The sequence below is a fragment of the Momordica charantia genome, assembly GCF_013281855.1.
Source record: "Momordica charantia cultivar OHB3-1 chromosome 2 unlocalized genomic scaffold, Mcharantia_2.0 BLBB01000002.1, whole genome shotgun sequence".
NCBI lineage: Eukaryota > Viridiplantae > Streptophyta > Magnoliopsida > Cucurbitales > Cucurbitaceae > Momordica > Momordica charantia.
In genome coordinates, this window is record NW_028275160.1 from 13635821 (window position 1) to 13648488 (window position 12668).

Below are 12668 nucleotides of genomic sequence, written 5' to 3' on the forward strand. Positions count from 1 at the left end.
AATCAAGTATGCCTCCGTGACTGGGGAGTACTTGGCCTCTCGCAAAGTGGCCTTCCTTTTCTCACTTGACACTCCTCCCATAAAGTCGCCAAAGATGATGTGAATCTCTTTCGGAGGGTCTTCCTGTAATGAACTGTAATTTAGAATAATATATTATGCTTCACATTAATAATTAGAGTATACAAAGCCTTTATTTAGACAACTGAACACAAGACTTTTAACAATAATAACTAATCTGATAGCTAAAATACAACATAATTACAACTAAGATTATTAGTTATCATCCCTCTCCAAACTGATGCTGGCTGAAGCAGAAGTTTGGATCTGAAGAACAACAACCGATAACTGGTATGCTGTTTGGTAAACAAATCTGCAAGCTATTGAGTTGTGGATATGTATTTTGAGGCAATATCATCACGAACATCCCGCTCATGGACAAAATGAAATCTATCTCCACCTGTTTAGTACGACCATGAAAAACCAGATTTCGAGCTAACTGAATAGCCGATATATTATCACACCATAACATAGGAGGTGTAGTGCTGAAAATGTGGAGATCCTTGAGAATTTGTATAATCCAAAACAACTCAGCTGCAGTAGAAGCTAGAGAGTGATATTCTTCCTCAGTTGAGCTTTGAGAAATGGTAGATTGCTTCTTGGATCCCTAACAAAACAGATTTGGACCCAAGAAAATTACAAATCCAGACATAGAATGCCTATCAGCAGAGTCTCCAACCCAATCAGAATGAAAAAAGGCATGAAGATCAAGCGAGATAAAAGCATTTCTGCCAAAATGAATGCCAAGATGAGCCTACCATTTAGATACTGACGGATCCTTTTAGCAACAACTAAATGTGAATCAAGACGGGCATGCATGAACTAAGATAATTTGCCAGCAACAAAGGCAATGTCTGGCCTTGTAAAAGTGAGACGGTGAAGAGAGCCAACCAATCCTCTATAATTTCGAGCATAATCAATGGAGCAAGGCTGTCCAGCAGCAGAAAAATTTACTAAACTAAAGGGTGTGGAGCAAGACTTAGCAGACAACATCCCTTATCGAGTAAAGACATCTTTAAGGTATTTTGCCTGATTCACAAACAGACCAGAATTCGTAGCAGAGACTTCAATACCAAGAAAATATTTCAAATGCGCTCCAAATCAGTCATTTCAATTCGATGCTTGAGTTGAGATACAAGAATATCAATATACTTATGGCTAGTCCCTGTGACTATAATATCATCGAAATATAACAGTAAATATGTAATAGAACCATCCAAATGTCGGACAAACATGGATGAATCAGCAAATGAAGCCAGAAACCCAAGAGTTAAAATATGAGAGGTAAAACAGTCAAACCAGGAATGCGGTGCCTGTTTAAACCCATATAAAGATTTAATCAACTTGCAGACATAAGAAGGGTTAAGAGGATCAGCAAACCATTGTGGTTGATGCATATGGACTTCTTCTTGAAGTTCACCATGGAAGAAGGCATTTTTAACGTCCAATTGACGAAGTTGGCAACCAAATTGGACTGCAAGAGAGAAAATAATTCCGACAGTAGGCTTCTTAACTACTAGACTAAAAGTCTCATCAAAATCCACCACTTCTTCTTGATGATACCCTTTAGCAACAAGACGAGTCTTGCACCGATCTATTGTCCCATCAGGATACCTCTTGATACGATATACCCATTTACATCCAATAACATTTTTTCCACGGGGTAATGGAGTCGAACACCATGTGTTTTATTTGAGTAAGGCTGCAAATTCATCACTCATAGCTTGTCGCCAAACAGGAAGTTTAGCAGCCTTTGTAAAAGAAGAAGGTTCCTCCTCAGAAGAAGTAACAGTAGCTGTGTATAACTTCTTGTTTAAAATCCCAGACTTACTTCTTGTTTGCATCAGATGGGAATTGGATATAAGAGCAGCCGGATGTGAAATAAACAGAGGACATATTAGTAGATATAGGTAGTAAGTTGTATATCAGTAGTAGTGGCCTCATTCAAACCAGAAACAGATGATATACCAGTTGCATTTACTATATCAGATGGGACATTCAGATCAGAAGGCTGCTTATTATTTTGAGACATTTGAGTATCCATACCCGAAGATATAGTCATATTAGGTAACACATGAGAGGTAGAAAGCATGCTCATGAACATTAGCCAATGAAGAAGCAAATGAAGTACTTGGAGATGTCAAATGCAGAGAAGAATTATCAACCCCATAACTCCCAACAGTTTGTGGCAATGAAGAACCAGAAGGGAACAAAAGAGATTAATCAGGGGATTGAGGGGAATTAGAAGAAGTGACAAAAGGAGAAGAAGTAACATAAGGAAATAATTGTTCATAAAGAAAAACATGATGCAAGGTGTATAGATGTTTGTTGCTTAGATTGTAACTCAATTATCCTTTATAATCAACGGGGTAACCAAGAAAACACATCGGGAAGATTTTGGTTCAAGTTTATGGGGATTATAGGGATTAAGAAGTGGGTAACAGGCACAACCAAATGTTTTTAAAAAAGAATAATCTGGTGGTTTATGAAAGAGAAGCTCAAAAGTAGATTTGTTGTCAAGGTTTGGTGAAGGTAGTCGATTTATAATGAAAAATGCGGTAGCGAAGGCAAAAGGCCAAAAATTAATAGGCAAAGAAGCTCGAGACATAAGGGTTAAAGCAAGTTCAACAATGTGCCTATGTTTTCCCTCTATAACACCATTTTGTTAAGGTGTGTAGGCAGAGGACTTTTGGTGAAATATGTCATAGTGTTGAAGGTATGAGCCAAGATTGTGATTAATGAATTCACCACCACCATGAGTGCGCAGTATTTTTATTTTATGTTCTAAAAGATTCTCAAAAAGTGGTTTATAGGCTTTAAACACGAAGGCAACACTAGATTTCAGATTTAAAGGGTACAGCTAAGTATATTTGGAATAGTTGTCAAAAAAGGAAACATAATATCTGAAACCATTTATAGAGATTTTAGGGCCAGGACCCCATACATCAGCATGAATGAGTTCAAGAGGATACAAAGAAATAGTATTAGACATAGGAAACGATAGTCTATGCATTTTGCCATACAAGCAGTGCTCATAGAGACAAGATTTAGACTTACAAGGAGACAAATTTAAAGACCGAAGTATAGAATTTAGAGTAATATCATTTGGATGACCTAAACCATTGTTGCCAATTGGGATGGAGGATGCCGCCCTTGATAGCTATAATTCATCCTATTAAAACGATCGAGGGCCGTATGTCCTATGCGATGACAAATCTAGCAAATAATTCACTGATGAGAAGCATCAGAATTTGTGTTTGTAGCAGCAGTAGGAGAAAATGGTGACTGATTTGCAAGAAACCCTCGACCTCGATTGGAAGGATTGAAATTAGCTGGCTTATTGCGATTGTGCGATTTGTTCCTGCCAGAAAAGCCTTTGTCGTGTCCCAAATTAGGGTTTACATTTTGTTTCCAAAGAATAATTTTGTGAGGCAAGAAGTGAAGTAGGTGAAGAGAAGGATTCATCGCTACTAGCTTGTTTATCAATGACAAATTCCTCGCAACAAAAAGAACATGAAGTTCTTCAAACTGAATCGGAGAAGCGCAAGTGTGCATAGAAGTCCGAAAGGTGTTGTACTCAGCAGGCAAACCATTTAATGTGTAGATAACCAGATCTTCATCATCAATTGTGACAGAGATGTTAGCCAACTTGTCCTTGAATTCTTTACATTTAATATACTGATGGATTGATTCAGTAGGCTTCTTAGCAATTGATTCCAGATAAGTTTTAAGCATTACAATATTCGTCCTTGAATTCGAAGAATAATGTTTGACGAGTATGTCCCAAATTTTCTTCGAGGATTCACAGCCAACAACATAAGAAAGAGCGGTTGGTGATAGAGTAGCATTAATCAAGGTCATGAAAGCATGATACATGGTGATCCAATCTTCATAGGCTGGATTAGATTGGGCGACTGCAGATCCAACTGTTGGCGAAGAAGATGCCAAAATTGCATAGGGCTTCACTATATATCTGTCGATAAAACGAAATAGATTGTGAGCTTTGAGAATGGAAGTCAATTGAAACTTCCATAGTACAAAATTTGAAGAATCAAGATGGATGGATACGAGATTGCACATATTTGAGAGTAGAAAAATTGGTGAAGCAAAATCATTTGAGGAAAGAGAATCCGCCATTGAAGAAGCACAGATTGAAGCACTAGTTGAAGAAGGATAAGTAGAGCAAACACGTGGAGGATCAAAGACGTGAGTCAAAACTGTCTCATACCATGTAATAAACTCTATTTAGAATAATAGAGTAGGGGTGTTCAAAAAACCCGATAACCTGAAGAACCCGAGTAACCCAACCCGAACCGTAAAGGTTGGATTGGGTTAGATAAATTTTCGGTTTGGGTTGGGTTAAAAATTTTAAGAACCGACCAGTTTGGTTCGATTCTCGGTGTGTGTTAGGTCTTCTATTTAGGGTTTTTTATACTTTCTCTCACTGCAGTCTGCCGCCTCTTCAACTCCACTTCTCAATCTCGATCTCACGGCCTCCATCTCCAGGTTCTCAATCAGTCTCTAGTCTCTCTTTCTCTTCTCAAATCTCGATCTCATTTCACCCCTCTCAGCCTCTCCCAATCTTGTCTCTCAATCTCGATCTCACTATCTCTCACGCTTACGATTTATTTCCGCCGTTTGCCATTCCCGTTCGTTTCCCATCGCGGTTGTCCGATTTACTATCGTCGATGTTCTTACATCGTCGTCGCATGCTATCGACCACCGTCCCTCCCATTCTTGCCCAACACCTCCCATTCTTGAGTGATTTTTTTTTTTGCAATATAGTTAAAAAAAGAAGTAATCGAACCCAAACTTACATTTATTTTGTTTCAGATCTTGCCCAACACGTCTCATTCTTGGATCATTTTCGTATTTCTCTTTCATTAGAAAATTTTCAATTTGGGGATTTTTTTCTGCCTTCTTGTGTGTAAGGATTTGTCTAGTAGTTCATCTGGAAATTAGATTGTAAATTTTAAAAATGATTCGTAACTCCGAAAAACAGGAAAAAAAAAAAGAAGCAACCCGGGACCAACCTGATCCAACCTTTGGGTTGGGTTGGGTTGGGTTGCCCTATACACTCGATTTTATCGAGTCACTAAACCCGGGTTGGTTCAAAAAACCACTTCAACCCAACCCTACCCATGTACACCCCTATAAAAGAGTATGCTTCACGTTAATAATTAGAGTATACAAAGCTTTTATTTAGGCAAGTGAACACAAGACTTTTAACAACAATAACTAATTTGATAACTAAAATACAATAGAATTACAACTAACATTATTAGTTATCACTTCCTTCTTATGAGACTTCTATATATCTTTTGGCGGGATGAGTGCTGGTCTCTCTGGTCAATCTTTTTTCCTTGGTTCGCTCCTGTCTTTACCTAAGGGATTGGACTTGTTGCTTTAAGTTGTTGCAATCCATGGTGTTGTGGCTATGATTCTTGTGGAAGCAAAGGTACCGATTCAGGTCGCACTTGTGTGGGGGCTGTCTCTAACGGCCAGGGCGTTTGAGTAATCCCAAGTTCTCCACTTCGACTTGAAACCTGCTCGGGAAATGCTCCTTCTTGACCGATTGATCAGTACTGCCCCCATTGTGCTGCTGTGACTTTTGATTTATTTCATCCCTTTTGTAGTACTTATCCCTTTGCCCACCACAGGCGTCGAGAAGTTCCACTGCCATTCCCTTGGGTTCCCTCAACTTGCCTGCCCACTACAAAACAATTTAGAAATTGTTTTCCATTTTTGTTTTGAGATATTTTGAGGGTCCATTATACATCCTTTCATATGGATGAACTTAGGAGTTTGATGGTAGATGAGCTTAGGAACTCAACCATATGAATTTTGGAGCTCGACCATGGGTGAGCTTAGGAGTTTGGTAGTAGATGACCTTAGTAGATCAATGGTAGGTGAGCCATGTAGCTCGACTATATCTCTAGAAATGTTGCAGGAGCACGAATAAGAAAAACAAAAGTAAACAAACCACGTAAGATCAGGCACAATTTATATACATCAGAACGAGAAAACAAAAACAACACAATTCAACTCGTTAAACAGAAAAATGAAATGGGAGAGAGGAGGAAATTGGTGTAATAGGCGACGGGTGACTTGCCTTGGGAGAATATTCCTAGGCGATCAACACAGAGCACTTCACGTGGAGGTCTTGGTCATGGAACCTCGAAAACCTGAGAGCCAGTAGGTGGATAGCCAAACAGTGGGTGTCATGCAAGCTGCCAAAGAATTGGTCTACTGAGGCTTGTCCAAAATTAACCAACAATAATTTACAAGTTTAATTCCTTTGCAAAATAATAATAATAATTTACGAGTTTAATTTTACAAATTATTTCAAATAATATTGTTTTTGAAATAATACTGTCAATAGAAACTGAGGATTCATTTCAAGTTTATTTTCGGACCATTTTTATGAGCAATGTTAAACTTTATTAATACTGAGGACTGGAATTTAAGAGGCAGATACAAAATAGTATTTAGTTTTTATGAAGATTGGGGAAATATGAGAGGGAGTTGTTTAGTCATATTTCGTTTTCTTGTTTCTGACGTTTCTTGTTTCTTGCCTCACATTTTTTGTCCTTGAATTTTGATTTCTATTTTCTGAATCAAGAAAAATGAAACTACGTTCGTAATTATTTCATCTTTTTTTGTTTTTGTTTTTTTTCCCTGAAAGAATAAAAAGACTAAAACATGTTTTAGTTAGTTACATTGAGTTGTTGTAAACTTTGCTCAAACATTGAAGATGAGAGGTGCCGAGATTAATTATTTCGAAGAGATCAATATGTCTTTTACGTTGAAGTGGTGCTGAGATTCATGAAAGAATTTATTTTAGGAGACCAAATCAAATTCAAATAACTAAAATCTTTTTAACGGTTTTAAGCCACTCATAATTGTTGTTCATTATTTACCTTACGAATAATGATCAATAAAACCTGAGACATTTAAAATAAAAATAAAATTCTTTTTTCTTTGAAGGTCACTTCTCTTCAAGATAATATGAGAAAATGGTATTGTTGAATGATAAAATAATATAAATATTAATATTATATTGAATTTGAGCGTGATTATTTTTTCAGATCACAAATGGTATTGTTGAATAATGAAATTGGTAGCTTGCAGATAAATGAAATTGGAAGAAGCAAAGGGATAATGATGAAATGAAATTGGTAGTAATTTGAAATTAAGGTGGAGCTGCTGAATGCCGATGGAGGGAAAAGCCGACAGTAATTGGTGTGAAAACAAAGTTAAATAATACATTTGAGAACTGAGTACCACATCGGAAATGTTTCAAGTGTGTGAGTTGTATTTAGCTGAGGCTGTGAACGTCATGGGTTACCACCTACTGGTTTGAGTAGCGTGTAATTGCCTTCGTGCTCTTCTCTCTGAATAGAGGCTTCAGCGAAATTTACTATGCTTGCACCACAGCCCCTCTAATTAAGGTGAACGGCTCGAACCACTTCATAGCCGTTTGTTGGCGCTACTAGAAATTTTGGATTTCGTGACGGTACTGAACAGTAAAATACCGTTCACGATTGTCTAAATACGTCACGAAAAAACCTTGAGACGCGTTATTGTCGTGTTTTCGCGTTTTTGGTGGGAAAAGACGGAGTTTCTTCGGATTGGTGGCTTTTTCATGACTTGTATAAAACGTCACGAAAAATAATATTCCGTGACGTTTTATAATCATCACGATACGATAAGAAGATTCCAGTCTTATTCGTAAAAAGGTATGACTTTACGTGACGTTGTTTATATGTCACTATAAGTTGAAAAACTGTATTTTAGTGACATCTGATAAAACGTCACTAAAGTTGCTTTTCGTGTTAAAGTCAGTTTTCCATGGATTTTTTTTCATCAATCCAAAAAGATTTAAATAATGCTTACATTTTCAATACAATGGATTGCAATTTGATATAGCAAATCTTAAGAAAAATAAAAATGCAAAATTTTTGTTGAAATTTATAAATTACAAAACTGGAGGAAAAAAATAAAGAATTTAACTATTTTAAACTAATTTGTTGGAATGCAAGTTAAGAAAACATAAAAGTCTAGAAGCCTAAAATTTATTCGAAATTTTGCTCTCAGAATATTATTTAAATATTGAGGGCTAAATAATTGCGATTTTTCTTTTTTACTTTCTAATTTTACCTATATATTTAATACCCAATATTTTCATATATTTTTTTCCTTCCATCGAAAAGATTTAATGAATCTTGAAAAAGGAAATTTTGAAAAAAACAAGAAATTTTTTTTTTAGAATTTAAATTTCAAAACATAGAGAAGAGGGAAAAAAATAAAATTAAGTACAAAATCTTTTAAAAATTATTTTGTATTCTCTGACGGGCAAAGGTTTCCTAAAAACTTCTCATTGACACTAAATCCCTAAATCTCCCTTTACCCTTTCAGACGAAATCCCTAATTTCTAAACGACTCCCCATTGCGCCTCTTTGTTTTGCCGTCCTCTCTATTCGACTTCACGTTCTTCATCATCGACATGAATCTCACCGGTTTCCCCACTCTCACTTACAGCTGCCGTCTTCGCCGCCGCCAGCGCCGCATAGTCCTCTTCGGCCACCGAAGACCCCCAGCCTCCGAAGAAAGAAGAAGAACAAGCCAATCCAGTCACTGCCATTGAAACAACTTCCTCTTCTCCTTCTCAGGTACAATTCCAAACCCCTTTCTTTCTCTGCCTCTCTGTTGTTGGATTGGGAAGTCAATCCCATAAGAAATATAAATTTGTGTGGGTTTAGGAAGTCAACTGAAGTTATATAGTAGCGTTGGATTGGGAAAGAGAGGGCAGCATAATATTACTGTAGGAGAGGAGATGGTGAAGGGAATAACTAAGCTGGGAATGGTATGGGTGGTTTTGCACCGTCTGATTGGGTTATGATATGTGATGGGCGATGGAGATATTTCATATATAATTTGAGTGCGGTTACACATCAAAAGCCGTATCTTTCCAAAATTTCGGTATATAATTTGAGTGCCTACTTCCGAAGTCCCACCTGATCTTTTCATTGCTAATTCAGACTTTGCTTTTCAGTTGTAGATGAAAAGAAATCGTGTTCCTCTTCTGCCTCTCCAAATAACCTATACAGGACCCGCTGAGTCAACTCGTGTCCCTAAACCAATTGTTAGGTCAGCATGTAAGAATTTAGTTGAAAGCCAGAAACAAAAAGATTCTTCTAGTAGGTACAGTATTACATCTATAGACAATACATCTCATTCAATCTAATGCATGTTAATATAACAGACTAAATGAAACATGAATTCATTTGACAAACCAAGCATGTAAATAAACGATTTAATTTTCAAAGCAAAAGAAATTTAATAGCAGGATTAAAATATTAGGATTCTTTTATTCAATTAAAAAAAATGGGAGTAGACTTCAATACAAGTTGGAGCAACACTGACCAAATAGATGTAGGAACAAGACCTACAGAGATCCAAGATAGGTGGTATTTGATCAATAGTTTTCACTTTTAACGTCTTTAGCAATAACCAGACCCTAGGCAGAGCACTCAAACTACAACGTAAATGAAGGGAATAGAACTTTAAGAGAGATTGAAGGGAAATAATTGATGTTATCAAGACCTTAGAGGGTGCTCAAGTTACTATGAGTATCAAAAAGCAAGCATCTTTACTATGGTATAATGTCTTATAGATCACTGCAGATGTTGATAGTTGCAACTTGCAAGTAAATATATTTCTCATTGTGAATGAACCATTTACAGAAGGAAATTCTTGCTCACTGTCATCTGTTATTGAGCTCATTAGCTCAAATTAAATTGCTAATAAAGTCTAAAAACTTGCATTTTTCCCCATACTTTCTATCATCTTTTTCTACTTATTCAATTATAGATCGAAAAATGGCTAACGCCAACATTAAAGGTTTGGAGAGACACAGTTAACTTAGTACAAGGAGCAAATATAAATTCTATTCGAGTAACATGGGAATATGGTAATTTGTAAATTTAGTGAAAGCTTTGTTCATTTTCAGGGAAGCAAAGCTCATAAATTTGAAAGCAATGTGTTTTCTAGCACAAGATTTGAATTTAGTGAAAGCTTTATTCATATTGGAGGCACCTACTTTGCGTTTTTTCCCTTTACTTTTCTATATAACTTAACTTGATGTCGGTTGTTTTGCAGCTTGGTGTTTTTCTGAACTAGAGAGTTTTGGACCTTAAAGTTTTCCAGCTTTGGACTCGTCGTCTAGTTGTATCGGCTGGTTTTCTTAGAATCTTTGGTCGTGAAGTTGCTGAGCTTCCTATAATTGCCACTGGTAGAAAACATCAGGGCTGAACACCGCGCTCTTCGTCAATCTTTGGGTACTATCCCTTTCTATCTTTCCTTAATTAACCATATAGGGTTTGATATTTAGTTTCTGTTGATACATTTATGAAAGTATTTTGTTGTGTTGGGAGATGTGGTAAAATTTTTTAATGATGTAGAAACTTGTTGGCTATGCTAAGTTTGTCAGTGGATTTGAGAAAGAACTATTGCATGGTTGTTGTGGGGAGACTGTATCATGAGTTTGTAAGAACGATGTATATAACCTTGTTGGCTATGCTAAGTTTGTTAGTGGGTTTTAGTTGGGATCTGCTTCTGCTAGAAATCAAAATCTTTCGATGTTGCAGATGAAACTTGAACCGAAAGAATACACAAAAGACGACATAAACGTGTTGAGAATGGAGTGGGCCGAGTTTGTTGGGTCCTACCTTACTTTTTCATAAGATGTGTATTTACTTTTTTTGGCCGACCATGAACTCATGTTGCATATAATATTCTTTTTTGCTTGCACATTGTTCGAGTTCATGGTTGATGCATTGGTAGCAACACTTTTGTCTCGCTTATTTTTTGGAATGTTGGCCACCTTATACTTTCATGACGAAGAGAAAAACTTTGGTGTGAGTTATTAACTATATCATTGTTTATTCATTTGAAGGTGTAGTACTTAGAGTAATCTGAATATTTAAATTTTCTGGTAGAACTACTTCGTCAGACACACTACTTTGACGTATCTATTTTGTCAGACAAGAAATTTTTGGTCGGCTTCGTAGATCAATGCATATGTGGTACTGTATTATTTAAAACTTTGTTTGGATGTTATTGTTTATGTCAAGTTTTTTAGAAAGCTCATTTTCCTAAGTTGCTTATTATTGGTTTATATGACAGGAGCAATCTTCGCACTAGAAATGCTTGTCGAACTGCGTTCGGGTGAGCTGAAGCATATTGTGGCCATTTCATTCAAAGTTCCATCATAACAAAGGTAAGCTATTTTAAGCTTTTCGTCATCATTCATACTATAGCATTTGAATATTAAATACTTATGAATCGAACTTGTTATATGCTGGGACTATAGCTATATTATTGAGTACGTTTACAAGAAATACTGAATATTGATTATAGACGAGGAATGTACGTTTACAATCCCTCTACTATATTAGCTAGTTTGTGTTATATTATTTAAGTTCATTTTGTGCTATGCTGCTGAAGGATATAGAATAAGTGTTCGGTTATTTTTGTTATTGTAGCCTCTTCAGTTATGTTAAAACTTTGTTTGATCATTTTGTTGGTTATCATATCATATTGATACTTTCCTTATCGGATGATTGTACTGATATTTTGCGCTATGTAATTTAAGGATGTAGAAAAAGTGTAGGCATGTCGTTTATTTGAATCGCGCTTCTTCTGTTTGGTCGTTATGTTGGTTGTTTTATTATATTATCGAGTAAGTTGATAAGGAAGACTATGAATGTTGATGAGTAGGTTGGTTTTTGTTTAATCATTTATCTAACTTGGGTATTGTTTTTTCATTAGGTCTTTCTTAACCCAAAGATGTCGACAATTAGAAATGCAACTAATTGGTGGCTGAGCATCGTTGTTGGGGTTGGTGTGTAAAGAACATATTTAATTCTGTAATTATGTAATTTGTGTTTGAGAATACTAATACATTCTAAATTAATATATTAACTTCCTTCTTCATGTTTAATATATTTCAACTTTGTTATGGTAAATTAATATATTTGTGTGTTCGAACGACAATTTAACAATATGATATTTATATTCCGCGACATCTACAATCAAAATTAAATGCGTATCCAGTGACCCTCTTTTTATCGTCACAAAATGAAATCATTAGTGACGTTTTTAAACTGTCACCAAAATATTTTTTAGGACGATTATCAAACGTCGCGAAATTCACTTTTCGTGACGTGTAAACACCGTCACGAAATACAATTTTCGTGACGTTTAAACACCGTCACGAAAGGATGTCACGTGACCTCTCCTCCCATTTTCAAGGTCTTTCCGTGACATTCTATAATCGTCACAAAATCATTTTTCATGACGGTTTATGAACGTCGTGGAAGTCCATGTCTTTCGTGACGCTAATTAACCGTCACGTGTGCTAATTTTGGTGACGTTTTTTAAACGTCTCGTATACCTTTCGTGATGGGCGTATATGTGACGCCAATAAAAACGTCACGAAAGATATTTGTGACTTCAAAAAAACGTCACGGTAGACCGAATTTCTAGTAGTGGCCCCTCTAATTAAGGGGAACCGCTCGGACCATTTCATAGCCTACTAGTTGTGTTGT

The 12668-nt window shown here is 36.3% G+C and overlaps 1 long non-coding RNA gene across 1 annotated transcript; it reads left to right on the forward strand.

Annotated features, from left to right (window-relative positions):
- Positions 1-8404: 8404 nt before the first annotated feature.
- On the forward strand, positions 8405-12063 carry LOC111018887 (uncharacterized). The gene is made up of 4 exons (XR_015789233.1): positions 8405-8729; positions 10219-10397; positions 11245-11338; positions 11890-12063. It is a non-coding gene; the product is annotated as an uncharacterized LOC111018887 (long non-coding RNA).
- Positions 12064-12668: the final 605 nt, after the last annotated feature.